Source organism: Phoca vitulina, unplaced genomic scaffold (genome assembly GCF_004348235.1).
Source record: "Phoca vitulina isolate PV1807 unplaced genomic scaffold, GSC_HSeal_1.0 scaffold50, whole genome shotgun sequence".
Lineage (NCBI taxonomy): Eukaryota > Metazoa > Chordata > Mammalia > Carnivora > Phocidae > Phoca > Phoca vitulina.
This window is the reverse complement of record NW_022589753.1, coordinates 11,839,679-11,865,887: the sequence shown is the minus strand read 5'-3', so window position 1 is coordinate 11,865,887 and position 26,209 is coordinate 11,839,679. Positions and strand designations below refer to the sequence as shown.

The 26,209-nt window shown below is 47.9% G+C and overlaps 1 long non-coding RNA gene across 1 annotated transcript; it reads left to right on the top strand.

Annotated features, from left to right (window-relative positions):
• Positions 1 to 1,808: 1,808 nt before the first annotated feature.
• On the top strand, positions 1,809 to 22,246 carry LOC116621767. The gene is made up of 3 exons (XR_004297447.1): positions 1,809 to 1,991; positions 4,734 to 4,812; positions 22,036 to 22,246. It is a non-coding gene; the product is annotated as an uncharacterized LOC116621767 (long non-coding RNA).
• The last annotated feature ends 3,963 nt before the right edge of the window (positions 22,247 to 26,209 follow it).

Here is a 26,209-nt window from a genome sequence, read left to right as displayed (position 1 = left end):
ATGCACACTTTTTTTCTTCTTCACATTTTCATGTTGCTGAACTGGGGCATGTCTCATAGCTGACGAGTGCTTTTCAGGAGGACAGACTTTCTCTTTCTTGTTCACCACTGTGTTTCCAGCACCCAGGACAGTGCCTGGCTCACAGCTCCCTTGGTAAATAATTTGTGGAGCGAGTGAATGAATTCAGATGCTAGCACATCTGTAGAAATTCTCTTCCTGGTGAAGTCCTCAGATCCTGGGTTTTCGCTTGATGGCCTTCTCTGTCTGGTTTGGTCCAGTCCTGATCTGGGACTATGGACTTGGATGAAGATGCTGATGGTCCCGGGGGCTCCATCATCAGAAAATACCTCCCCACTAGGCCCCCAACTGTGGGAGGCACATGAGCATCTCAAGGACATTGACACCCAGCGCCTTCCTTCTAGTGTGATGAGCTATTTCAGACATACTCCACTGTGAGAATAATATAACAGACCCTCATGAAAAGCTAAGAAGCAAACCTTGATGAACGTCCCTGGTACTTCTGTGTTTCCCTCCCTCACCCCAGTAGTCCTCCTTCCTTCTCTCAGAGGTAACTACTCTGCTGAATTTGGTATTTATAATTCCCATGCATAGGTATGCATGTGTTTACATTCATAAATATATACAATTGATGTGCATATATATATACATATAGAGAGAGAGAGAGACCGTTCTCATGATTCACAGTAGTTATGTTCCATGAAATCACAGCAGACACTGAGTTAATGAATACCAAACCATTGCTCCTAGGGGAAATAAGTACACACAGATCTCACATACACTATAATCTTAAATCCTAAAACAACCCATTTTGGTAGATTCTATTTTCTTTGTTTTACAAAAGAGAAAAGCAAAGTTCAGATGTGCGAAGTGGCTGGCCCAAAGCCGCCACACTACCAGGGGCCAGAGTTGAGATTCAGACCTTGAACTTGAACTTGGCTGCGGAGCTGAAGCTCCTGGTGCCTCACATCGTGGCCTGCAGCCTCTGTCCAAGGGGGCAGGTTGGGCCTGTTCGACCTCAGCTGAAAACATGCACGTCGGGTGACTTAAAATTTTTGCTGCTCTGTACGTGTCTGTGAATAACTGCCAAAGCACCTCAAGTATTGATTTTGGGGGTTACAAATAAGTTTTTAGCAAAAGGCGAATGGGCAAATGCAGAATCTGTGAATAATGAGGATCGGCCATTTATATTCTCCTATCTATGAGCCCTGTACGAATTCTTTTTTTTTTTTTAAGGTTTTATTTATTTAATTGATAGAGACACATCGAAAGAGAGAACACAAGCAGGGGGAGTGGGAGAGGGAGAAGCAGGCTTCCCACTGAGCAGGGAGCCCGATGCGGGGCTCGATCCCAGGACCCTGGGATCATGACCTGAGCCAAAGGCAGACGCTTAACCATCTGAGCCACCCAGGTGCCCTGAATACTGTTCTTATTCCTGTTTGACAAAGGAAGAAACCGAGGCACGGAGAGGTGAAATCGGGTGCTGTTAAGAGCTTAGGAAATGTTTTTTGGAGGAATGAGTGATGGAAACAACCCAAATGATCCCCAGCAGGATCATGGGTAAATAAAACATGGAATTTGAAGTTTACTTAGATGTATAAACAGTTGTCATAGAGCAAGGACTCTTGTCAAGCAAGGCATGGACTCAGGTTTGCAAGAGTTCTAGTGCTCATGTGGTATTTCAGGGGGTCTGGCTTGTGAGGAAGGCCTGGCGGCTGGCCCGCCAAATTCCATGGAAGTGACCTTGGAGACCCCCCCCCCCCCCCCCCCTCTTCCCGGGGGGTCTTGGGTTGTGGCAGAGTGGAATGGCTGGAGTTGCTCTGTCAAGCCCTGCCAGATCTCCTATCGCATCCGCCTGAGGCGTGTCCTGCGGGAGCCAAGGAACGGGGGTGCTCCCTGCCCCCCGCTGGAAGAGCGGGCTGGCTGTGTGGATTACCGCAGCCACCAGAGAGTGGAGTGCCAACAGTCTTTAAGTGAGTTGGAGTGGCCCCTAGGGGTGGGGCAGCTGTCCGTGGGAACTCCCTGGCTGGACTTGAGAGCCTTCCACGAGTGTGAGGTCCGAGTTTAGGGTAGGATTTTATCTTCCTTTACCTTGATTTGCCCTCCTCACCTTATGAATGAGGTAAGAAACTCTGACTTCCTGTGGGCATCTCCTATCTTTTTTCTACTCATCTTCTAGTGTGAATCAGTCAGGACTTGGTTTGTATGCAGGTGGTAGGAAACCCATGTTAAATTGACCTGAGCAAGACTGTGTGGTTCATGTAAATACAATTCTAGGGGCTGCATTCAGGCATGGCTGGATCCAGGGACTCAAGCAATGGTCCCAGGAATCTCTCTCCATCTCTCAGCTCTGTTTTCCTCTAGCTGGCCTCATTCTCAGTCAGCCTTTCCCCCTGTAATGGTCTTTGATAGCATCCGTCTTGCCTCCAACTAGCCCAGCAGCCGGAAAAAAAAAGGTACTTTCCCATAGTTTTAGCCAATATCCTAGGATGAAGTCTCATTGACTTGACCTGGGTCATGTATCCACTGCTAAACCATCAGTAAGGCTAGAGCGATGGACTATTCTGATTGGCCAACCCAAGATGTGTGCTCCCTTTGCAGCTGGGGGTGTGGTCAACCCCACCTGAATGGGGATAGGGAGAGGTGTTTTCCAAAGGATAACTGGGGAGAATGGATGCAAGGCAGGCAGAACTGTAGATGTGGGCTACATCGTACACCCAACGGAGGGCTTTTATAGAGCACTACAGAAATAGATGATGCCCATTATACAAAAGAAATTGACTAAGACATTGGAAGTTGTTTTTCTGAGGTGGTAGAAGAGCAGGCAACAGGGCTAAATGGTCCCCTTCCAATGTCTTCCCAAACTACAGCTGGTGGGAGGGGAGGTCGTTCTACAACAAGTCTTACCATGGTGTCACCCTCCTGCTTTCAATTCTCCAGTAGCTACCCAGCGCCCTCAGGGCGAAACGCAAGCTCCTCGTCAGGTCTCTAAGCTCAGTGCTCTGGCTTTTGTCTCCTGCGGCCTCATCTCCTTCCTCCCTCTGCCTAAGTTTTAAAGGATCGTTCTGACTGCTGTGGGGGCAGCTGACTGAAAAGGGTCAGAGGGCAGCAGGGAGCCCAGGGATGACGTGGCTGCAGGGGTGCCGGCGAGGGAGGATGGTGGCTAGACTAGGGTGATGGAGGAGGGAATGGTGGAAATCCTTCTCCCTTTCCCTTGCCACCCACATCTGACCTTGCCCGGCTCATTTCCTGCGTAGATGTCAGTTTTCCGGGAAGACCTTTCTGACTGCCCCTACTAGGTGCCAGGCACTTTGCCACATCGCTTGGCTCTGTGAGGCCAGTGTTACTATTCTCATTTTACAGAAGGGGAAACCAAGCCTCAGGGAGGCACAAAACTTGCCCAAGAGGCATGGCTCGTTGTAAATCACCTCATTTAGCTCTCACCATAACTCTACGGATACGTACTAATATTATCCCCATTTTGCTGTTGAGGAGGCTGAGGCTCAGAAAGGTGTAGTGACTTGACCAGGATCACTCAGCTGTAAGAAGGAGAGCTGGAACCTGGGCTTCTCTGGACTCTCCTCACTGTAGGCTGCACCAAAAGAAGCACTATGCATGCTGGAAGAGAGGAGGGAAGGGAAATTGTGTATTAAGTGTGTTATGGCAAAGACCAAACCCAGTCTCTCTGGCAGCAGCAGGGAGAGGGGCCTGGGATCCCTGGTGTGGCCCTTGTCTAGGTCACAAGCATTAATTCAATACCGAATCTTTGATTCAGCTCCATCACTCAGGGAATGGGGAGAAGTAGGGATGCCCTTTGGCTTCTTTATTTTCCTGAGGAACCTCTACCCCCTTTGGACTGCTCCTTATTCTCCTCCTCTTTGTTCTCTGTTCCAGGAAGGAAGAGACTTGGAAGTGGGCCCAACAAAATACTTTTATTAATTCATTCATCCATACATCTGTCCACCTTTTGGTCCATCTATTTCTTATATCGGTTCATCTATCCATCCACCTGTCATCTCTCCATCCATCCTTCTTTCCATTCATCAGCTCTTCTACCAATCATCTCTCTCTCTCTCTGCTTTTCGCCATCCTCCCATTTCCCCAGCTACTTATCCATCTTTCTTTCTTTCTTTCATCCATTCACTCAGCTATGAACTTTTATCTACTCTTTTTTACTCACTTATTCATGCATGAAAATCATTCATTTGAAGGGCGTCTGGATGGCTCAGTCGGTTGAGCATTTGACTTTTGATTTCAGTTCAGGTCATGATCTCTGGTCATAAGATCGAGCCCCAAGTTGGGTTCTGCACTCAGCAGGAAGTCTGCTTGAGGATTCTGTCTTTCTCCCTCTGTCCCTCCCCTGCCCACGTGCACGTGCTCTTTCTCTCTCTCAAATAAATAAATAATAAATAAATAAATAAATAAATAAATAAAATCTTTAAAAAAATAAATCATTCACTTGAAAAACTTTTATTGAGACCCACTATGCAACCCACTGTGCTAGGCCCTGAGTGGCAGAGATGGATCTGACCCTGCCTCCAGCATCACATAAAGGGTTCTCTTGGGGACCACTTACCCAGGTGCAAGATCCCACAGTCTCCTTTGGGCTGCCATGTAAAGAGCTCGAACATCAGCAGGACCTAACCCTGTTTCTTGTGTTGACATAGTCTGGGGGATGCTGGGCCACCTAATTTTGTTTTCTCCTTGGTCCACAGTCCCTGCTCTGATAACCACAGGCAGCTACGGGAAGGAGCGGAAAAAGCGAGGTGTCCCCAAGGAGCAGGAGACAGTAGGGTAAGTTAATGCAAATGAACCCAAAGTCTAGCTGAATTTGTGAACGTTTTCCCTTGGATTAAACTGCCATCATTTCTCTCTCTCTCTTGCTTTGATAGCATCAGTATCTCCCCATTTCTTGTCCTGTTACCTTTGTAAGCTCATTAACATGGATTTTGAAGTCCTTAATAACTGGTCTCCATTCAACTTCATTCATTCATCCATTCATTCATTCACTCATTCCTTCACTCAATGTTTATTGGATGCCCATTATATGACAGGTACTGGGCTAGGCCTTGGGGCCACAGTAAAGAACAAGAAAAGATAGAAATACTTGTAGGGTGTTCATAGGGTGAGGGCAAGAATTCTGCAAATAAATCACCAAAAGGTGGAGCGAAAGTGTGCTGGGAAGACAAACGTTCCAATTTCCACAGGCTTCTGGTGAGGGACAGATTCCCCAGGGGTTCTGGGGCAGCTCAGAGAGGAAGGGGCTGAGCGCAGCCCTGGCTTGTCTTGGCGAACGGTCTACTCCTCAGGCCGCCCAGAGGCTGCAGCCACCAGGGGGCAGCAGCCCCACGCCGAGTCTCCCCGGAGTCCTTGACCGGCGGCGTCTCTTCCGGCAGGATGGGGGCGGGGGTGGCGTTGACTGCTAATTGCAGAAAAAGTTGGGTAGAAGTAAAATTGTAACTGGCTCTTATTTCAGAGCCTCCGGAATGTGGAACTGCCCTTTTAAATACTTCTCACGACACATCTTTTCTATAAAATCGGATCTGTTATAAAATGCCGCGGCGCGCTTCGGAGTGTCACTTTGGGCTTTTTTGGGTTTGGGTGGTTCCATTTTAGGCACCACCACTTAGTAGCTGTGTGACTCTAGGCAACTTCTCTCTCTGATGCTTAGTTTCCTAATCTGTAAAGTGGGGCAACACCTACCTCTCCGGGTTTCTGTATTAGATGGTTCATTCAGCGCATTTTTGTGGGGCGGGATACTATTCCAGGAGCTGGACACAACCGTGACCAGAACAAACAGGAGTTCCTGTCCTGGGGCTGGCAGGAGACTGGGACACAGACGGAGAAATAAACCACACGGTCTCTTGGACGGGACGCTTAGACGGGGCCTGACGCATGGAAGTCCTCATGATGTTAAAGAGTTGAGCCGAGTCTCTTGTCGTGTGTGACCTGTTGGTGAAGAGTGGGCTGCCAAAAGGTTCCTATGCTCCGGCAGAAATTGTACCAAGCTGGGCCTACAGAAGGCTAGGTACCCAGTAGGTGCTCCATAAATGCTCACAAGTGCTTGGGGTGGTGTCTCCCTGTGTGGCTGCAGGTCCTGGGGCCCGTTCCACAGAGCTGGCGGCAGGTGAGGGCGCCGCACGCCCGGTGGACGAGGTATCTGACCCAGGGCCACACGGTTTGTGTGAAGTGTGAGTGGCCTGCCCCGGACGCCAGGAACCGGCGCTGCTGCGGGGCCGGAGGGTAGGCGGTAGAACTCGGGCCTGGGGAACTGTGATGTAGAGCCTGGGGCTTCTCTGTTGCCCGAGAGACAAAGATGCTGTAGGAGCGAGACCCTGATTCCTGGCTGGGGTGGGGCCCGCTCTGAACTCCAATTTCTTCAACTGAAAATGCAGCTAATAAGAGGGCCTAACGGGGAAGGTTAAGCAAAATTGTGCAAATTGAAGAGATCTCATAGTCGTTGGCACCCAGAAAGCACTCATGGAAAAGGGAGCTGGTATTATTGCTGAATCCTGCCCAGTCCCTTAAAAGCCTGCTTTGGCAAACCTCACTTTATAGGTGGGAAAACCAAAGCTCAGAGAGGCAGTGTGACTTAGTCAAGATCACACAGCAGGATTTGACCCAGATTTGCCTTATATCAGCTTCTTAGACTGCCTCTCAAGGGCAGGTGTCTCAGAAAATACTTAATATACTAATTATCATAGTAGCTAACATTTATTGAGTGCTTACTATGTGTTAAGCATTATTCTAAGCTCGTTTTTTAAATTTTTAAAAAGATTTTATTTATTTATTTGACAGGGAGAAAGATAGTGAGAGAGAGTGAGCACAAGCAGGGGGGAGCGGCAGGCAGAGGGAGAGGGAGAAGCAGGCTTCCCGCTGAGCAAGGAGCCCGATGCGGGGCTCGATCGCAGGACCCTGGGATCATGACCTGAGCTGAAGGCAGACGCTTAACCGACTGATTCAGCCAGGTGCGCCCTAAGCTCCTTTTAAAAAATTCATTCATTCGAGGGGCGCCTGGGTGGCTCAGTCGTTAAGCGTCTGCCTTCGGCTCAGGTCATGATCCCAGGGTCCTGGGATCGAGCCCCACATCGGGCTCCCTGCTCGGCGGGAAGCCTGCTTCTCTCTCTCCCACTTACCCTGCTTGTGTTCTCTCTCTGGCTGTCTCTCCCTGTCAAATAAATAAATAAAATCTTTTAAAAAAAAATTCATTCATTCGATAAATATTTGTTGAGCACTTACTATTGAGCATGTGCCAGGCAATGTTTTGGGCGCTGGGGAGACACAACGAACAAAGCAGATGTGGTCCCTGCTCTTATGGAAACAACATTCTGCTGTGTGGAGACAGACATTAGGCAAGTAAATCTGTAATTTGTCAGATGCAAGATAAGTGTTAGGGAAGAAAGCAAAATCTGGGGGGGGGGGGAGTTTTGTTATTTTTCAAGGAAAGTGGCACTAAGGAGGTGACATTGGAACAGGAATCTGAAGGAAGTGAGGGAGGTGGCCATATGGATAACTGGGGGAAGGACATTCCAGGCAGAAGGAACAGCAAGTGCAAATGCCCTGAGGTGAGAGTGTGCCACCATTTTGACCAGAGTGGAGTGAACAAGGGGGAGTGTGGAAGGAAGTGGAGTAGCATCATTAACACACATGATGCCATTGAAACATTCCGAGAACTCATCGGGGACACTTTGAGGATCCTCTTTCCAGGTGGGGAGGTGGAGATGCAAAGAGGTGCCCAGGGTCACACACCCAGCAAGTGGCAGAAACAGGATTTGAACCTGCATTGATCAGATCCCCGAGCCAAGCTCTAGAGACTAGACTGTTTCCCACTGACAGTGCTTTCCCAGGGCAGGGGTTATTATCCGAGAGCTCTCTTCTGGGGTCTGTCAGGGATTTATTCTCACATTTGCAAGGTTATTAATTTCCTTCCTTTTAAAAGTGAGCAGCCCTGCTCACTGCAAACCTAGAGCAGGGAATGCCAATGCCAGATGGAGTGCTTGGGACAGATGTATCTGAACAAGAGGCATTGGGCCTGCACAGATCTGGGTTCAAAGCCCACCTTTGGCCCTTACTAGCTGTGTGGCTCTGGGCGAGCCTCTCAGACTGTTGGAAGGATCCGGAGCCCTTTGCACAACACCTGGCCCCTCGTGGATGCTTAGTAGTGGAAGCTGCTATCGTTACATCTAACCTATAACATGGGTATAATAATAAGTACTTCGTGAAAATGAGGTGTAATGGATGTGAGGACCCTGGCACGGAGTAGCTATGAAATAAATAGATGGCAGTCAATATTATTACACTCTAGGGAGGCCCTCTCTGCACACCCCGTCCAGCTTCTCTCCCACTGACCTGTCTCAGACCCCAAGTTTTCCCATTACAGATTTGTTCTTCGGCTTAGATGCTCACCAGTTAGAGCCTCAGCTTATGTCCATCCATTTTTGGATAAGCCTTTCTAGCCCTAAAACTCTGATGAATCTCCGATTTCTCTTTTGGATGCAAAGAGTCCAGGATAAGGAGCATGGCACTTTGGTGAGGCTGACATGGGGGTCACGGGAACCCCTGCCCCAGGGATGGTCGGCCTGGAAGGCAGAGCCACGGCTGTGCCAGAGAGAGGCATCTCTTCCCGCCCCCACCCCGCCTGGGGCCAGGCTCACAGAACAGGTGATGGAAGGTCTGCCTGGGGCATGAGCTCACCAGGCAGGACTGGGCAGGAGGGGGATCAAAGCGAGGATGGAGACAAGCTGTCAGCCGGATTCTTTCCGTGGGCGGCTGGGGAGGGCGGGCATGCAAAGGGCACGGGCCTGGGGAGGGATTAGCCTGCCTGTCAGTTGGGGATTTCAGGAGGGTTTATTTAGCCTGAGAAGTGTCTGTGAGTTTGGGACAAGCACAAGGGACACCTGCTATAGTCATGCATCTACTGTGTGCTGGGTGCCAAGCAGGTGCTTTATATGTGAGAACTCATTCAGACCTCATAAGCCCTTTTGAGACAAGGGGCATTCACGCCATTTTATGTAATGAGGATGACAAAAATAATGGTAACTTTAAATACTGTCATTTGTGAAGTGCCAAGCACTGTGCTTAGACGGGTAGAACAGTGCCTGGCCTGTAATAGGCACTCAATCAGTGTTTGCTATTACTGTTAGTTATTATGTTGCATTTTTTATTATGTTGCATTTTTTTAAAGATTTGAATTATATCTACAGAGAATTGGCTAAAACATCTATGAACAGGTTAACAAATGTTTGGAGAAGAGACACCCCGAGATAGTCACCACCCAGGCAAGGAACAGGACCTGGAAAGCACCCCCTCCCCCCGGGGCCCCCACACCCCTCCTAACTGCAACACTTCCCTTCCCCATAAGCGAAGCCACCATCCTGACTTTTATGGTAATCCATTCTCGAGTTTTCTTTATAGCTTTACTCACCTCGGAGCCGATTTCTAAACACTAGTTAAATTTTGTTTTGTTTTGTTTTGTTTCAAACTTTACATAAATGAAATGATGCAGGATGTGCCTTTCGGCATCCAGCTCCTTTTGCTCCAGGAGCAAAGGAATGCTCCTTGTAGCATTCGATCGTTTGTTCCTGTTGCCGAAATGGTTCGCTGTTATGTCCTGATCGTTTTCATTTTCTCGGCACAGAGCAGCTCATAGAGCCTTCCGAATACTTCAGAGAAGTGAAGAACATGGATATCTCTGTTTTCCACTGAAGAAATGGAGGCTCCTAGGAGCTGGGTCACGCACATCCTTGATTCTAGAGTCTGTGTTCTTAATCACGTCCACTGTGTTGCCTTCCAGCAGGAGGAGAAGGGGACGCAGGGAATAAGCAAATTGCCCAGTTTGCCCAGCAAGGATGTGACAGTGTCACCTCACCAGACATTAAGAGCTGGGTCTGGATTGCCCTCTGTGGCCTCTGGGGTCCGGCTCCACAGCCAGCTCAGGGCCAACTCCTCTACCAGGCTGCAGTGCCCACACACTTTTAGGGGCCATGAAAATGATTTAATTTTAACTTCTTTTAAAATCAGAAGAAAAAAGATTAGTAACCATAATAATGATAATGAAGATCCAATTATAAATCCAGCTTGGATTATATTCGTCTTTGTACAATACAGCCATAAACTGTGAATTTAAAACCTTCTTCTGCAAGGTGGAAGGGGCGCACAGAGGCAAACATCCCGGGAGCCCAGGAGAGTCCTAATGCCCCTAAGCCAGCCCCGTGTCTTGCAGGAACCAGCTGTTGCAGTGGCAAGCGGCTGGCCCACCCCGGGTGCCGAGGGACCTGGGAGAGGTTCAGGCAGCTCCCGGACTGTTCCTGCCCTGAGGTCCACAGCCTCGTCTTCATCTAGCACCTGCCCGTGACCCCCTACCTGTCCAGATCCCCTCTTTCCAAAGCCTCCCTGGCTGGCAGGGAAACCCCCGGGGCTTGGGATCCCATAGGATGAGGGAGTGGGGAGAAGTATGCAAATGTGAGACTGGAGGAACAAGCCTGGTCCTTATGCTGACACTGAAAATAGCTTTATGCTTCCCCTCAGGGCCAGCTGAGTCATAGCCTTCCTGACATCTCCCGCTAGTTCAGGGCCTCCCAAAGTTCATCTCCTAAACATACTCGTGTGGCTTTTACCCTATTCTCCCTACCTGCAGACTTCCCCCGCCTTTTTTTTCTTTTTTTACTCTCCACCCCTACTTTTTTTTTTTAAGATTTTATTTTTAAGCAATCTCTACACCCAACATGGGGCTTGAACTCACAACCCCGAGATCAAGGGCCACATGTTCCTCTGACTGAGTCAGCCAGGCGCCCCCACCTCTACCTTTTTTTACTTGAAGCTTACACTTAAATACATGTGTTTATTTTATTTATTTATTTATTTATTTTAAAGATTTTATTTATTTGACAGAGAGAGACACAGCGAGAGAGGGAACACAAGCAGGGGGAGCGGGAGAAGGAGAAGCGGGCTTCCCGCAGAGCAGGGAGCCCGATGCGGGGCTCGATCCCAGGACCCTGGCATCATGACCTGAGCCGAAGGCAGACGCTTAACGACTGAGCCACCGAGGCACCCAAATACATGTGTTTAAAGAGGAAATGTTTTATCACAACTAGAAATAAAAATAAATAATAGTAGCCAACTTTTATTACATAATTACCATGTGCCAAACACTGTCCCGACCCTTTATACACATTGACTCATTGGATCCTGACTTAGGTGCAATTATTATCCCCATTTTACATGTGAGGATATTGAGGCACAGAGAGGATAAGCCACTTGTCCAAGGTCACACAGTTAGTGGCAGAGTGGGGGATTTGAACCCCAGAGCAACGTCTCCTGTTAAGATTCCCTGCATGAGAAATACATCAGCTGCATGAGGGCAGGTTTTTTTTTTCTTGTTCCCTGCTGTGACCCCCGTGTTTAGAACATGCAATAATGCTCAGTACATATTTGTTGAATAAATAAATGAATGAATGAATAGGTGAATGTTCGGTTGCCATACTTTGAAGGCAATCAGAAAAATAAATATAATGGAAACCAAACAAGTCTGGGTAGATCTTTCCTGCCCAAGAACTGAGCATGAAGCCTGCTCTCATCTCCTTCAAACAAGAAATTAGCATGTATCTGAGAGATGGTAAGGCAGCACTTGAGTCTAATGGAGACTTGTTCTTTGACAAATTTCAAGGGACTTGAAAGAGGACTGATTTTCTCCATTTGGGAATTGACTGTTATTAATATATCTTTAAACACCTTCATTGAGATAAAATTCACACACCATACCAATCCCTCATTTAAAGTGTGCCATTCGGCCCTTTTCAGTATATTCATAAGGATTGTATAAACATCTAACGGTCTAATTTTAGAACATTTTTTTGTCCCCTCCCTAAAACGAATCCCGTACCAGGTGCAGGTACTCCTCACTCATCAGACCCCTCCAGCCCTAAGCAACCACTAATCTACTTTTTGTTTCTATGAATTTGCCTATTCTGAACATTTCATATGAATAGAATTGTACAAACGGTCTTTTGTGTCTGGTTTCTTTCACGTAGCATCATGTTTTCAAGGTTCATCCATTTTGGAGCACGAATCCGTACTAGAACCAATTATTTAATGCCCCACCCTGGATTCCTGTAAAATCATCTCGACAATGGTCCCACTTTGCAAAGCACCCCTGCAATGGATAGTGAATTTGCGTGAGTTACGGCTTGCCCCCTCTTGCTTGCTCCCTGCTCAGAGTGGTCTGGTCCAGCTTTCCCTGCCTTGGAGCCCAGCAGCTCCAAGGATGGAGTTGGGCGAGGGGTGTACCTTTCAGCTGACCTTGGGGCTGGGCAGGAACTGGCCCACATGTTGCTGCTACTCAGCCCTCCTTCCTAAATCAGGACTCTGGGCACTCCTGGGAATCACTGTCTGTTCCCCCTATCTGGGAGTGTGAATGAGTCACCGGGCAAGCGTTTGAGCAACACCTGCGTTTGCCGGTCTGGGGCCTGCAGGAGCTGGGGCAGCGGAGGGCAGAGAGGTGCAGACCAGCCAGGAGGCAAGGGAGGACACGGCTTGACTCACAACCAGGCCGGGCTCCCCAAAAGCAGGCTTTCCCTGCCTCTGCCCCTACACTCGTTTTGCCTGCAGGAGGCTGGTTTTTTGTGCCTTTTTTTTTTTTTGCGGAAATCCTTTTGTGTATTTAGCTGCTGTCTTCCCAGGCCAGCTGTAAGTGCCTGAATTGCCCAAGCTCTGAAGTATATACTTTTTGGAGCTCCTCCTAGCTACCATTTTTGCAGCCCGCTAAGAGCGATGCTTGTTTTAATCCGCTCAAAGGCGCTTGTAAGTTAAGTGATCTTTTCCCCATTTTCAGAAGAGGAAACTGAGGCTCAAGGTCTCATCAGAACAAGTCTCATGATTAGGAAATACTGGAGCTGGGATTCAAACTGGACTCAGAGCCTGTGCTCTTGACCGAACAGGAAGGCAGAAGCCATGGTGGTGGGCAGCTTGCTTACGGGTACCCAGAAGGCAGAGCCATCTCTTGGGGGTCGTAAAATGGGACATTTACCTACATCTCCCTCTGGAGAGTGTTGCTGGAGCTTGGGCAGAGTTGGGGAATCTGCTAGGGAGGGAGAAATATCTCCATCCAGCCAATACTTAAAAAAGATCAGAAATGTGTTGAGGATAAAGGTGGGGGGGGGGCGGTCAAGCGGTACGGTGTTCCTGGAACCTTTGCCCCCAACTCAGGACCTCAAGTCAAGGGCCTTTGGGGGATGAGTGACCAAGCTCATCTCAACCAACTTTAACAAAAAAAGGAAAATTATTGGCTCATGCAATTAAAATATCCAGAATAGGTCTGCCTTTAGGTTTGGCTGGATCTACGGTTTTAAAGGTTGAAGCTCTCGGATCATTTTCTTTTGGCCCTTCTCCTCTGTGTTGGCTTGATTCTTAGGCATCCCTCTTGTGGTGGCATAGATGGCTGCCGGGAGCTCTAGACTTTCTTCCTCCCAGTTCAGCATCTCCAAGAGGAGAAGCACTTCTCATTTCCAATGGCTTTATTCTTAGCTAAAGTCCTGGGGTGGCTGCTTATTTGCCTGGCTCATCTCACCTGCTCATCCCTGAACCAATCAGGCAGTAGTGAATGGACTGCTCTGGGTCTGTGCCAGGGGCACATCCCTGGAGTTAGGGGAGGGGTCCGTCCTTCCTGAACTATTTAGACCAAGAATGGGGAAGGGATGGATGGTTCCCCCAAAGGAAATGCAAGGGGCTAGTATCAAAAGCAGCAGGAATGGGAGCTGGGCAGGTCCCAAGACAACAGACGTCGTCCTCATGGGAAGTAGAGGGGCCGCTATCCGGCTATCTGGCTTTGCCACCAACTTGCTGTGTGACCCTTCTCCTTCCTGAGCCCCAATTTCCCCATCTGTATAGTGATTATCTTCACGGATTCATGCAGCTCTGAACTTCTGAGGCCCATAGGCTTCATTTAGCCAACGGCCCTGCATCCCAGCTTAACAGGTGCAAGCTGTGACTTAGGAATGCGTGGCCTTCACAAACCCTGGGACTGAACTTGGGACAGGACACCCAGCCTCCTGTTCCTGCCCGTCCTGGCAGGGTACAGCCTGTGATGGTGGGAGGGAAGGGCTCCAAGGAGGTTTCTTTTCACATCTCCAGTGTTCTCCATCTATAATTGGCTCCGAATGAAATGATCTCATCCCTGAACACTGAGGAAGAAGGGTGGTGGTTTGGGGGGGGGGGGGGAGCAGTTTGCTGGCAGCATCTGACATAATTTGTGACTAACCCATTTCCCTCCGGAAAGAGAGATGGTCCGCTCGCTTGAAGAAGCAGTAAAAGTTTGAGAAAAATGTCTTGGTGATCCATTGAGGAGCCTCCAGCTTTTGGGGGGCTTTTGAGAGGCCCAAGGCATTTCTCCACTCCATCTAAACCACGTATCTTCTGACCTTTGCTCACAAGTCAACCTGACTACCTGTCATGTGAGCCACTGGCCGGGGAGGAGGTGAGCGTGGCCACTCCATCAAGCGATCTCTCTTGTATGGATTCTTGATGGGGTTTTGTGGCCAGCTGAAACTCGTTTACATGCCCATACATTAATTTTGAAAGATGGGCTCCTAATCAACTCTGAAAAAGCTTGTCACAGCACCATCTGTTTGGCGTTTGTCACTATTGCATTACATAAGAGGAAAGACATTTTTAAAGAATGCGGCTGCATTTAGTAATTGGATCGCCGGAGAGGAGCCAAGCCGGGGCGGATGGCACCGTGATTCAGAAATGCCACAGGCCCTTCTCCAGGGCGGGGCGGACTCCCCAGATTCCACTGGGTGTCATCAGAGCCCCGAGTGCAGCCCAGCTCAGGGGACAGGCCCGAGATGGCTTCCTTTCTTCTTGTCTTTCTGTTTCTCTCCTGTTCTTCCCTTCCTCCCGTTTGTTCTCACTCACATGCCATCTCAGATCAGTTCCACCACATATTAGCAATAACCAAATGACTTCACTTCCCTGAGCCCCGATTTCCTCATCTGGAAAATGGGGATGATGAGAGAGTGCAGCTGTGCAGTTTAAGTGCATTAATACGTCCCAGTTCACACCTTGGGCCTACCCCCTTAGAGTCATAAACATCATTTTGAGGGAAGGGTCTTCTGTTCGTTCAATAGGCCAAAGCACCCTGGCTCAGGGCCTTTGCACATGCTGCTCTTTCTTTCTGGAATACTCTTTTCCTGTATCTTTGCATGGTTGTCTTCTTATTCTGGCCCAACTCCGATGTCACCTCCTCAGAGAGGCCTTCCCCAACCACCTTAAGTAAAGTATTCCCTGCCCTGGTCCCTCTAGTCATACACATTCATCTCTATTATTTTCTTCTCAGAACTTGCCATCTGTCTCCCTGAGGACCTGGTCTGTCTTGGTTGCTGCAGTATCCCCAGCACCTAGACCATTGCCTGGCACATGGTAGGAACTCCATAATTATTTGTTGAATGAATGACCAAACTCATTAACTCTTCATGACCATCCTTTAAGGCAGGGACAGGAGGGAAGTGACTGCTCAGGGTCACATAGCCAGCAAAGGGAGGGAAGGGGAGGTGGGGACCTAGGGGCCCTGCTTCCAAGCTTCCTGTGGCCCTCAGGTGGGAACAGGATAGACATGTGGACCTCTGGGCCCACGCCGCCACCCTGAAGGGTTCAAGCGAGGAGTAAGCTCAGGGAGCAGCCTCTGAGAGTGGTAAGAGTGAGCCAGCTAGGCAGCCAGGAGGCAAGACTGTTTACAGGAGCTGGGGCCATCTCCATGACAACTGGTCAGCCTACAGCTTCCTGCTTCACTAGGGAGGAGGTTTACACTTGGCTGGGATGCAGTGAGGACAATGGGAACGGGGACTGGCAGAGGAGTGGGAGACCCTAAACCCCAGCATGGGGGAAGGAGGTCTTGTTTCTGAGAGTTGCCTAAAGGCTGGAAGAGCCTGATGATACTACATAAGTTTGTGTATGTGTGCGGGTGTGTGTGTGTGTGTGTGTGTGTGTGTGTGTGTGTGTGTAGGGGAGAGACTGGGCTGTGTGCAGCCTAGGTGCCTGGATTTGAAACCTTCTGCACTGTGACATTTTGTGCAAGTGAATTAACCTCTTGGTGTCTCAACTCCATCCAGTGTAAAGTGAGCATAGACAGTAGTGGCTTATGGGGTCATCGGGATGATTAAATGAGAGAAGGGGTGCCTGGCTGGCTCAGTGAGAAGAGCATGTGACTCTTGATCTCGGGGTCGTGAGTTTGAGCCCCATGTTGGATGTAGAGATGACTTAAATAAAAAAAAATTTTTTTTTAAATGAGAGAATATTCTTAGAATATACCTGGCATCGTTACTTAGTTCTGGAAAGCAACTTCCACGTGACTTCAGGTTGCCTTCCTCTTGTGGTTGTGGGGGATTTGGTCTCAGTCATTCTCAGGGATCTCCACTTCCTTGGCTTTTTTTCGTTCATTTAACAAATATTTATTGAGCATCCAGTAGGGTGCCAGGCAATGTTCTAGAGGCTGGGAACACAGCAGGGAACAAAGCAGGCAAAAATCTTTGCTTGCGCAAAGCTGACATTCTAGCAGGGTAGGTAGACATTAAATACGATAAAAAGGAAACATAGTATGTTAGACGGTTTTAAGTGTTAAGGAGAAAAATAAAGCAAGGTTGGGGGATGTGGACTGTCAAGTGGGGGTTGCAATTTCAGACAGTGGTAGGACGTGAGGGTATCAGAGCCTCACTGAGAAAGTGACTTCTGGGCACAAGCTGAAGGAGGCAAAAGAGGGAGCTACATGGTTCACTGGGGCAAGAGCATCCTAGGCTTGGGGAATAGCCAGTGCAAAGGCCCTGAGGCAGGAAAGTGAGCATGTATGAGACTGTATTGTGTCGTTGTATCTCTTGGCAGGTCTGCGTGTGTGGTGTTATGTGGCACCCATTTAGTGTATATGGTTGGTTATGGATGGAGATGTTTGTACATGTTTGTTCATACGTGGGACTGCTGAGTTCAGCCGCAGAGGCTGTGCCTGTGTAACTCAGGGGATGCCATCCATGTGGATTACGATGGACTGGGGCATCCTGGAGGCGTGCCGTGCAGTGGCCCTGTGCATATTTATAAGTAAATGTTATAAAAACATGTCTGTGAAAATGTCTATATGTGCATGAGTCTGGACGTTTGGATATAAGTAATATGTAAATGTGTGTATATGGATATATCTTTATCTAAAATGCTAATATCTTGTTTATCATGGATTTTTGTTTTAATATTGATTTTTAAAAGTATGATTTATCTTAATTGAGAGGGAGACAAATCATAAGAGACGCTGAACTCTAGGAAACAAACAGGAGGTGGGTGGGGGGAAGAGGTAATTGGGTGATGGGCATTGAGGAGGGCATTGAGGGGCACCTGGGTGGCTCAGTCGGTTAAGGGTCTGCCTTCAGCTCAGGTCATGATATCAGGGTCCTGGGATCGAGCCCCACATTGGTTCCCTGCTCAGCAGGGAGTCTGCTTCTCCCTCTGCCTCTGCTCCTTCCCCTGCTCATTCTCTTTCTCTCTCAAATAAATAAATAAAATCTAAAAAAAAAAAAAAAAAGGAGGGCACTTGATGTAATGAGCACCAGGTGTTATATGCAACTGATGAATCACTAAATTCTACCTCTGAAACTAATAAAAAATATGATTTATCTTGATTACTGAGTGTTTTGTTGCCTTCCCCCCTCCCATTTTATGTCACAGTGAGGGCCTCACTCTCCTCATTCCTGGTCCTGGCCTTTCTCTGCTCCGGGGATGGAAAATGAATGTGCAGGAGGCCTGGCTGAGGCAAGGGAAGCCTTTCCTTCCAGTTTCTTCTAGCGTCTGTGCTCATCAGTACATAACCAGAATCCAAACCCAGTTCAAGCACCTCTTGTTCCTTGGAGATAAGATCTGCTGAGTGCTGACTGCTTGCGAGGGACTTGCATACATTACTTTGTTTTATCCTTACAACCATCCTCTGGTGGAGATATTTGTTCATTTGATGGAATGTATCTTTATTTAGGGCCTACTATGCGCCAGGAGTACCATCTGGCATTCTTGCTGGTCTAGCATCTATTCCTTGTCTTTCCAGTAATGGCATCCCCAGTTTTCCTTCAGGGTACCTGGCCTGTCCCCCTCACGGTCCGGGTGGTTCAACCTGGGCTTTCTGTACCTTTCTCACTAGCTCAGGGTTGGACATGTGACTCGGGTGGCCCAATCAGCATAGTCCATCCCTCTGACTATAGAGATCGATTATGGGATGTGCACATGACCCACATTGTTCAAGAGTGAATTCTGGCTCTTTTGCTGCCTTTTTGGGATAAAAGAGCTCTCTTTTCACCAAAATGTTTAGCTGTAAGAAAGATATAACCCTGGAGCTCCTGGTGAGGATCCACTACATGGAGAGAGAGAAAAAACTGAGTCCTTATGACATTTTTAGAGCCCCTAGATCCAGCCATACCTGAAGCCATTACCTTAAGACTTTCTAGTTCTAAGAGTTTACTTTTTAAAAATTTTTAATTAAGCCAGTTTGAGAAGGCATCTGAAATCCTGTGCTTCGCATCTTTATATATTATCTCCTTTAATTCAGAGATGAACCCTGAAGAAAAGGGGCTATGATTATAAAGAAACAGCCTCAGGGAGATAAGTTGCTTGTCCAGGGTCACATAGCAGTTCGGTAGGTGGAGCTTGGGCTTGAACCCAGGTCTTTCTGACTCCTGAGTCTTTCTTCCATTCCACATTGTCTGAGCTCTGGACAAGAGGGTCTGTGGGAGTAATAGACAAAAGGCCTGAGTCCCAAATTAGCTACCGTTTTGCTCTGTGACTTTGATCAAGTCATTTCTCCAATATGTGCCTGTCTCCCCATCTGTAAAATGGGGAAAATAGTAGTGCCCATCCCATTAGGTTATCGTGAGGGTTAAATGTGATAACCAGTGTGAGTAAAGTGTTTAGAAAAGGGCTGGGCACGAAGCAGTGAACATGAGCTATTATTACTCTGGCTCCTTTTTTGAGGGAAGGAAGTGGGTCTGGGGGCTTCACCCCTTGCCCGCATCCAACACGTGCCCTGCTTCCCGGCTGGTCACACACTCCTAGCAGCCCCAGGTGGTGTCTTCACCCATCTCCTGCCAGATGCGCAGACCTGGCTCACTTAGCCAGGAAGTAGGCACTTAAGGAGCCACTTCCCCAGTTTCTCTTTTAATTTTCGTTACATAAATTTCACATTTCCTGGAATAGAGATCTTGAACGGCTCGACTCATTTGGAAATCGAGTCTGCAAAGGACCTCATTTATATTAATGGGACCTCAAGTCTAGCTTGCAGGAGGCTGAGACAAGGATAGATGGTAGGGACTCCCAGGCTGAGCAGCTCCACGCTGAACCCAGATGCTGCCTTGGATAAGCAGATGCCTATAGATCTAGGCTGGGACCACTCTTATTATGTGGGAGGCTCCTGGATGCAAGGATTGTGTTGCTGCCTGGCTTAACCACCCCCCAGTGGCTGCCCACTGCTCAAAGTAACCATGCTTGACAAGGTGCTGTGTAATGGGTGACCTCTTCCACCTCCTTCCTACCTCTCTCTCTTCTCGTATATCCCTCTCCAGCCAAACCTCTTGAGAGTATTCCTGCCTCAGGGCCTTTGCACTATCTGTGCTCTCTGCCTAAAACGCTGTTTTCCCAGCTCTTGTGTGGTTGGCTCTTTCCTGTCAATCAGATCTTGTCTTAAAATCACCACCTCTGGGAGGCCTTCCCTGACTGCCCATCCCTCTGGAGTAACAATCCTCAGTCACCCTGTATCTTACAGCTTACAATCTGGTGCAGAGAGGGACAAGCTGCAGTAACAAACACGCATGATTGACTAAGACAAGGACTTTACAAGATACAACACACGAATTCACACCACAGCCCTTGGAACTAGCTGTTGCTAGTACCAGTTCATGAAGCGGAAAGGTGAAATACCTTGCCCAGGGTTACTCAGCCAGAAGGGAGAGGAGTCAGAATTTGAACCCAGGCCATCTTGCTCCCACATTTGCTGGGATAACCAGCTCACTGAAGTCACAGGAAGTTAGAGCTTACTGCCACGAGGGCTGCAACCATGCAGGCTCAGGAGGCTGTGGGAGGCCAGGAGACCCCCCCCCCCCCACCTGATCCTGCCTTTGAAGGATCAACAAAACTCCCTAAAAAATATAGTGCCTCAGCTGTGTCTAGAATTTATTTATTTTTAACTTTACATTATAGCTTAAGAATTTTTAACATCTCCACACTGTCCACGGTTAAATTTTTAAGTAATGCATATTATTCCAGGGACAGACAGTGCTATTCATCATTTTTGGGCAGTTGTGTGCTTGCAATTTTGATATTCTCCCAAGTGCTGCAAAGGACCTGAACTCTGCGAGGTAATGAAGGGCTTAAGAGCTTGGGCTCTGGACTTGGGTTCAAATCCCAGCTCCTCTCCTTGGCTCCAAGGATTCCACATGCTTGGGACAAGGGACATCTCCAAAGTCACCGAGGTGGTTAGATCACCGATAACTAGAAGGCCCTGCCCCCCTCCACTGTCTATGCCTTGGTGCCAGGTGAGACCCAGGCTCCCCAGACCCAAGAGGGGCTGAGCTGACCTTCTCTCCTGCTTAGCATGTCCTTGGAAATTAGGTTGGTTTAAGAAAATAAAGCAATGTGATATTTCAATGAGAAACTAGTAGGAGTAGCTGTCTCTGGAAAGGGAAACTGGGTGGTGACCAGATGGGGTGAGAGAGAGATTTTCCTTGGATATCCTTTCATACCTTTCCAACTGACACCATGTGAGATTATTACCTAGTAAATAAGTAATCATTAAACAAACAAAAAGAAGGGCATGTATTATTTTCACATCTCTCTGTGGATTAAGCTTTATATAGTATATTCATTTTCTTTATTCACCTCAACAACCTGGGGAGTGGTTATTGCACCCTGCCTGACACTTCAGAAAACCGAGCTCTCGAGGGGGGCAGGGCCTTGCCTGGGGTCACGTGGTGAATTAGGGCCAGAACTGAGACCCCAGCCCAGGCTTCCTGACCTTCGGCTCGGGCAGTCTCTGCCCCACCAGGGGTCTTTTCCTTCCCCAGTGGAAGCCACGTTCAGGTGTGGATTGGGGGGTGTCAACACTATAGAGTGGTTATACATCGATGCCTGTCATGGGATCTGGGTTCAAATCCAGGGTCTGCCACTTGCCTGTTGTGTGACCTTGGGTAAATCCACTAAACCTCTGGGGCCTCCGTTCTGCAGTGGCCAGCCTGCAAGATGGCCTCCAGTGATTCTCATGTCCTCGTATTCACTCCTTCGGGTCATCCCCTTGCACAGTGAATAGGGCTGACCTGTGTGGCCTAGAGGATATTGCAAAAGTGCAGTGTGCGTGACTTCCAAGTCTGGATAATAAAAACACATTGTGATGGTGGAGTATTATTCAGCCTTAAAAAGGAAGGGAATTCTGACATAGGCGAAAACATGGATGAACCTTGGGGACATGATGGTGAGTGAAGTAAGTCAGCCACACAAAAAACCCAAATGCTGTATGATTCTACTTATGGGAGGTACCTAGAGGAGTCAAACTCATAGAGACAGAAAGTACAATGGTGGTTGTCAGGGGCTGGAGGAGGGAGAGTGGGGAGTTATTATCTAATGGGTTTAGCGTTTTAGTTTTGCAAGCTGAAAAAGTTCCAGGGATGGATGGTGGTGATGGTTGCACAACAGTGTGACTATAATTAATGCCACTGAACTGCGCACTTAAAAATGGCTGGGAGGGCGCCCGGCTGGCTCAGTTGGAGGAGCATGTGGCTCTTGATCTCAGGGGCATGAGTTCGAGCCCCATGTTGGGTGTAGAGATCAATTAAAAATAAAATCTTTAAAAAAAATGGCTAGGGATGGTAAAATTCATGTGATGTGTATTTTGTCACAATAAAACAATGTGGGGGGGGCACACATTGTAGTTCTGTTTTTCTGTTGGATTGTTCACTCTGGGGAAGCCCTCAGTGGTATGTGAGGACATTCAAGGAACCCTATGGACAAATTCAGGTGGTGAAGAACTGAGGCTTCCTGCCAACAGCTATGCATCAACCTGCCGACTTATGTGAGAGCGCCATCTTGGAAGTCAGCCCTCGGGCCCAGTCACGCCTTCAGATGAAGGTCATCCGGCTGACATCTTCAGTGCAACCTCATCAGAGAGTCCATTCCAGAGCCATGCAGCTAAGCCACTCCCAAATTCCTGAGCCACAGAAACTGAGATAATAAATATTTATTGTTGTTTTGAGACACTAAGCATTGGGATAATTTGTTACTTAGCAATAGATAACTGACGTATTTCCTCATCTGTAAAATAAAGATGATGATCATTTCACGGGGTTGTTGGTGATGATAATTTTATGATGATACCCATGATGATAATTTCATAGGTTGTATTTCATAGGGTTGTTGTTGAGAATTAATTAGCAAATCACATAAAGGGCTTGGAACAGGGCCTGCCATGCAGTAAATGCTCGGTAAATGTTAACTAGCATGATTTCATGTTCTCTGTGATTTCTGGCATTGGTAGGAGCTCAGCTAGACAATAGATCTCCATTAAGCAATGGATGTAGGCTGCAGGCTGCAGTGGCAGTAAAAATTATAGTGACAGTGAGAGCTACCATTACTGAGTGCTCACTGTATGCCAAGCTTTGGGCTAAGCAATTTACGTCTTTTCCTCCAGGCCCTCCAGCAGCCCCTTGAAGTGGAGGCTATTATTTTCCCGTCTTACAGACTAGAAAACCAAGGTCCAGAGAGGGAAAAGGACTGGCCCTAGGTCACACAGCAAAGCAGTGCTGTAGCCAGAATTTGAACTCAGATGCTTCAGACCCCCAGTGTTCTCTTCAGCACCGCTAGACTGAGCTGCAGCTTGACGAACCCCCTCGAAGCCCATCTTTCTCCTCCAGCCAGTTCCTGCTTATTAACACAGGGGGGAAATTGCCAACACATCTGACAAGTGGGTCCTTTGTTCCTGCATCTCCCTTCTGCAAGTGTCAGACTCCCTTCCGCTCGGGAGACCAGAGAGTAGGTTCCCTTAGAAATTTTTCTTTTTCTGATTGCAGTGTCCTCTCCCAAACTTATTCCCAGATCCAGGATTGGGAGTAAGAACACACACATCCAGGAAAAGCACAAAATGACCTGCCCAGCCTTCATCCCCTGTAGTATCTCCTCTCGGGCAGTTTATTTAGCCCTGAACCTTTGCAGCCTGGCACCCTCAGACACGCCTCCAGCTGGCTCCTCACAAAAGCTCTCCTAATATTTGCTTTGGGGACATGTGGCCATCAGGGGGGACATGTCCCCAGACAGGCAATGAGCTCAGGACATGGGCATTGCCACACCTGCTCCTCTCCCCGAGGAGGGGGGAAACAGTTGGGCAACTCCTGACAACACAGCCTTTTTGGAGCCCGTGTGTGTACTTGTGTGTGGGCAGGAGGGCAGATGGGGCCTGGACGGAGGGACAAGGATGTTTGCACCTGCCGTGTGGCAGTGGCTGTGATGGGCCTGCTTTCTCCCATGTCCTTGCTTCTCGGCTATTTCTGAATTGCAGGAAGAAGTACATTTTGCATCATGACCTGTAACGCACACAATTGAAATGGAAATTGCATGAATCTGTACTCACATTATGAGCAATGCATTCTATTCTATTCTATTCTATTCTATATTGCTATTTCTATTCCAGCCAAATTGTTCTTTCATTTAAAAAGTACTAGGCATGACCCGTGAAATAAATTGAGAAGTTCCGTAACGCAGGTTTGTAATCTGGGTCTGTAAACTTGCATGAGACAGAACTCCCTCTCTTATTTTCACTGACCTCCAGCTGACCTGTAACACTTCCTTCAGTTGTGCACACAGGCAACAAATCATTGTAGTATTCGCAGTACTTGTCATGAATACTAGTCATAGATTATTTTGTGTTCTATTATAGTTGTTGCAGATACCTTAAAACGGCATTTAATGCTCTTCCGTCCCTCAACGTTTTGGTCATTACTAGACCCACTGTGAGCTCTTATTGTTTGTTAATAAAGAAGCACATGTATTACATCACATAGTTAAAATATTTTGATAATTGCATTTCAATAGAATAGGTTTCTTTTGTAAACCTATGTATCTTATTTCAGGCACTTAAAATTATTTTTCGGAGAAGGTGTCCGTGGGGTTCATCGACTGCCTGGGGGCCCAGGGCACACCAATTTTAAGAACTCCTGCACAAGTGGGTCCCAGCTCACAGTTTATGAAATGCTGTAAACTTCAGGGGAGCAGTGCCCTAGGGTCTCTAACCCGCGTGTGCCCCATGATCCAGCACTGAAACCACACCAGTGGTCAACGTTTGTTTACCACTTACCTGTGCCCGCCTCTATGCAAGGTGCTTTATATGGATCATTTGGTTTAATCTTTATGCCAGCCTTGTGATTTGGGTGCTCTTTTTTGCCCCATCTCTCTCTCTCTTTACCCAATTTCATTTTTCTTCTTCGCACCAGTGTGTCAGACATTTTAATCTGTTAATTGGCAGCCTTCCTCTGGAGGACATGTTACTCTTTTCACATTTCTTGTAATACAGGTCAACTGGCAACAAATGCCTTCCATTTTTGTCTGAGAAAGTCATTATTTCTCTGGCACTTTTGTGTGGTAATTTTGCAGGGTATAGAATTCTAGGTTGGTGGGGTTTCCCCCCCCCACCCAATACTTGCAATCTTTCATTCCACTCTCTTCCTGCTTGCATGGTTTCTGAGAAGTCAGATGTAATTCTTATCTTTGGTCCTTTATAGGTGAGGTGTTTTTTCCTCCGGATTCTTTCAGGATTTTTTTCTTATCTTTGATTTTTCTCTAGTTTGAAAATGTCATGCCTGGTGGAGTTATTTTGGGGAAATTTATGTTTCTTGGTGCTTCTTGGATCTGTGATTTGGTCTGACATTAAGTTTTGGAAATTCTCAGTCATTATCATTTCAAATATTTCTTCTGTTCCTTTCTTTCTTCTCTTTCCGGTAGTCCCCTCATGCAGATGTCACACCTTTTATAGTTGTCCCACAGTCCTTGGATCTTCTGTTTCTTTCAGTCTTTGTTCTCTTTGCTTTTAAGTTTTTGAATTTATGCTCTACTGGAGGGAGGAATTTATGATCTATTGGAGGGAGGTAAACAATAAAATATAGTGTGTCAGAGATGGTGTGATGGAGAACAATAAAGTGGAAGGGGACAGACTGTGAGAGGTATGTGTGTGTGGGCAGGGGAAGTTGCCATTATAACCAGGATTATCAGATAAAGGGGATGCTGAGAAGATGACACCTGAAGGTGGTGAGGGAATGAGCCATGTGGCTAGCCTGGAAAAGATGTGCCAGGCATGGGGGGACAGCCAGTGCAAAGGCCCTGGGGTGGAAGTGTGCTTGGTGTATTGGAAAATAGAATGGTGGCCAGCGTGTCTGAAGGGGAGTGAGGGAAGGGGAGAGTAATAAGACAGGAGATCCAAGAGGATTGAGGGGTCAGGGAAGGGGGCTGGAAAGGGGCAGAATCATCAGGTGAGTCCACTTTGGGCATGTTTGAGGAACAGCGAGGAGGCCAGCGACAATGGAGCCAAACACCCTCAGGGGAGAGCGGGGCGCGGGGGGGGGGGGGGGGAATCCAAGGGGGGGGGGGGGGGGGGCGCAGGGGGTGTATGGCCTTGCAGACAGCACCAAGGACTTTGGATTTTATTCAAAATGTGCTGAGAAGCCTCTGGAACGTTTTGACAGCGAAGAGACATGATCAGACTGACAGTTTGACAGGATCCCTCCGGCCACTGCGCTGAGAAGAGCTTGAACGCGATCGAGGGTGGAAGCGGGGAGCCTGGTCTGGAGGCCGGTGCAGTCATGAGGCGGTAAAAATGACGCCGTGGCCCCGAGCCGCGGAGGCTCAGGGGCGAGCAGCACAGACTCCAGATCTATTTTGGAGGCAGAGCCCACAGGAACCGCTGACAGGCCATTCATTTCAGCACTGTTTGTTATCACAAAAGTTTGGAAGCAACCTTAATGCTCAGCTGTAGGAGACTAGCAATTACTGTGTACAACAGAACGCAGCACAGGCTCCCGAGAGAACGAGGAAGCTCTTCATGCATTAATACAGAAATACAGAATGATTGCCAAGATATATGAAATGCCAAAAGCAATCTGCAGAGCCGTGTTTATGGTACGTTACTATTTGTATGGGTAAAATTAAA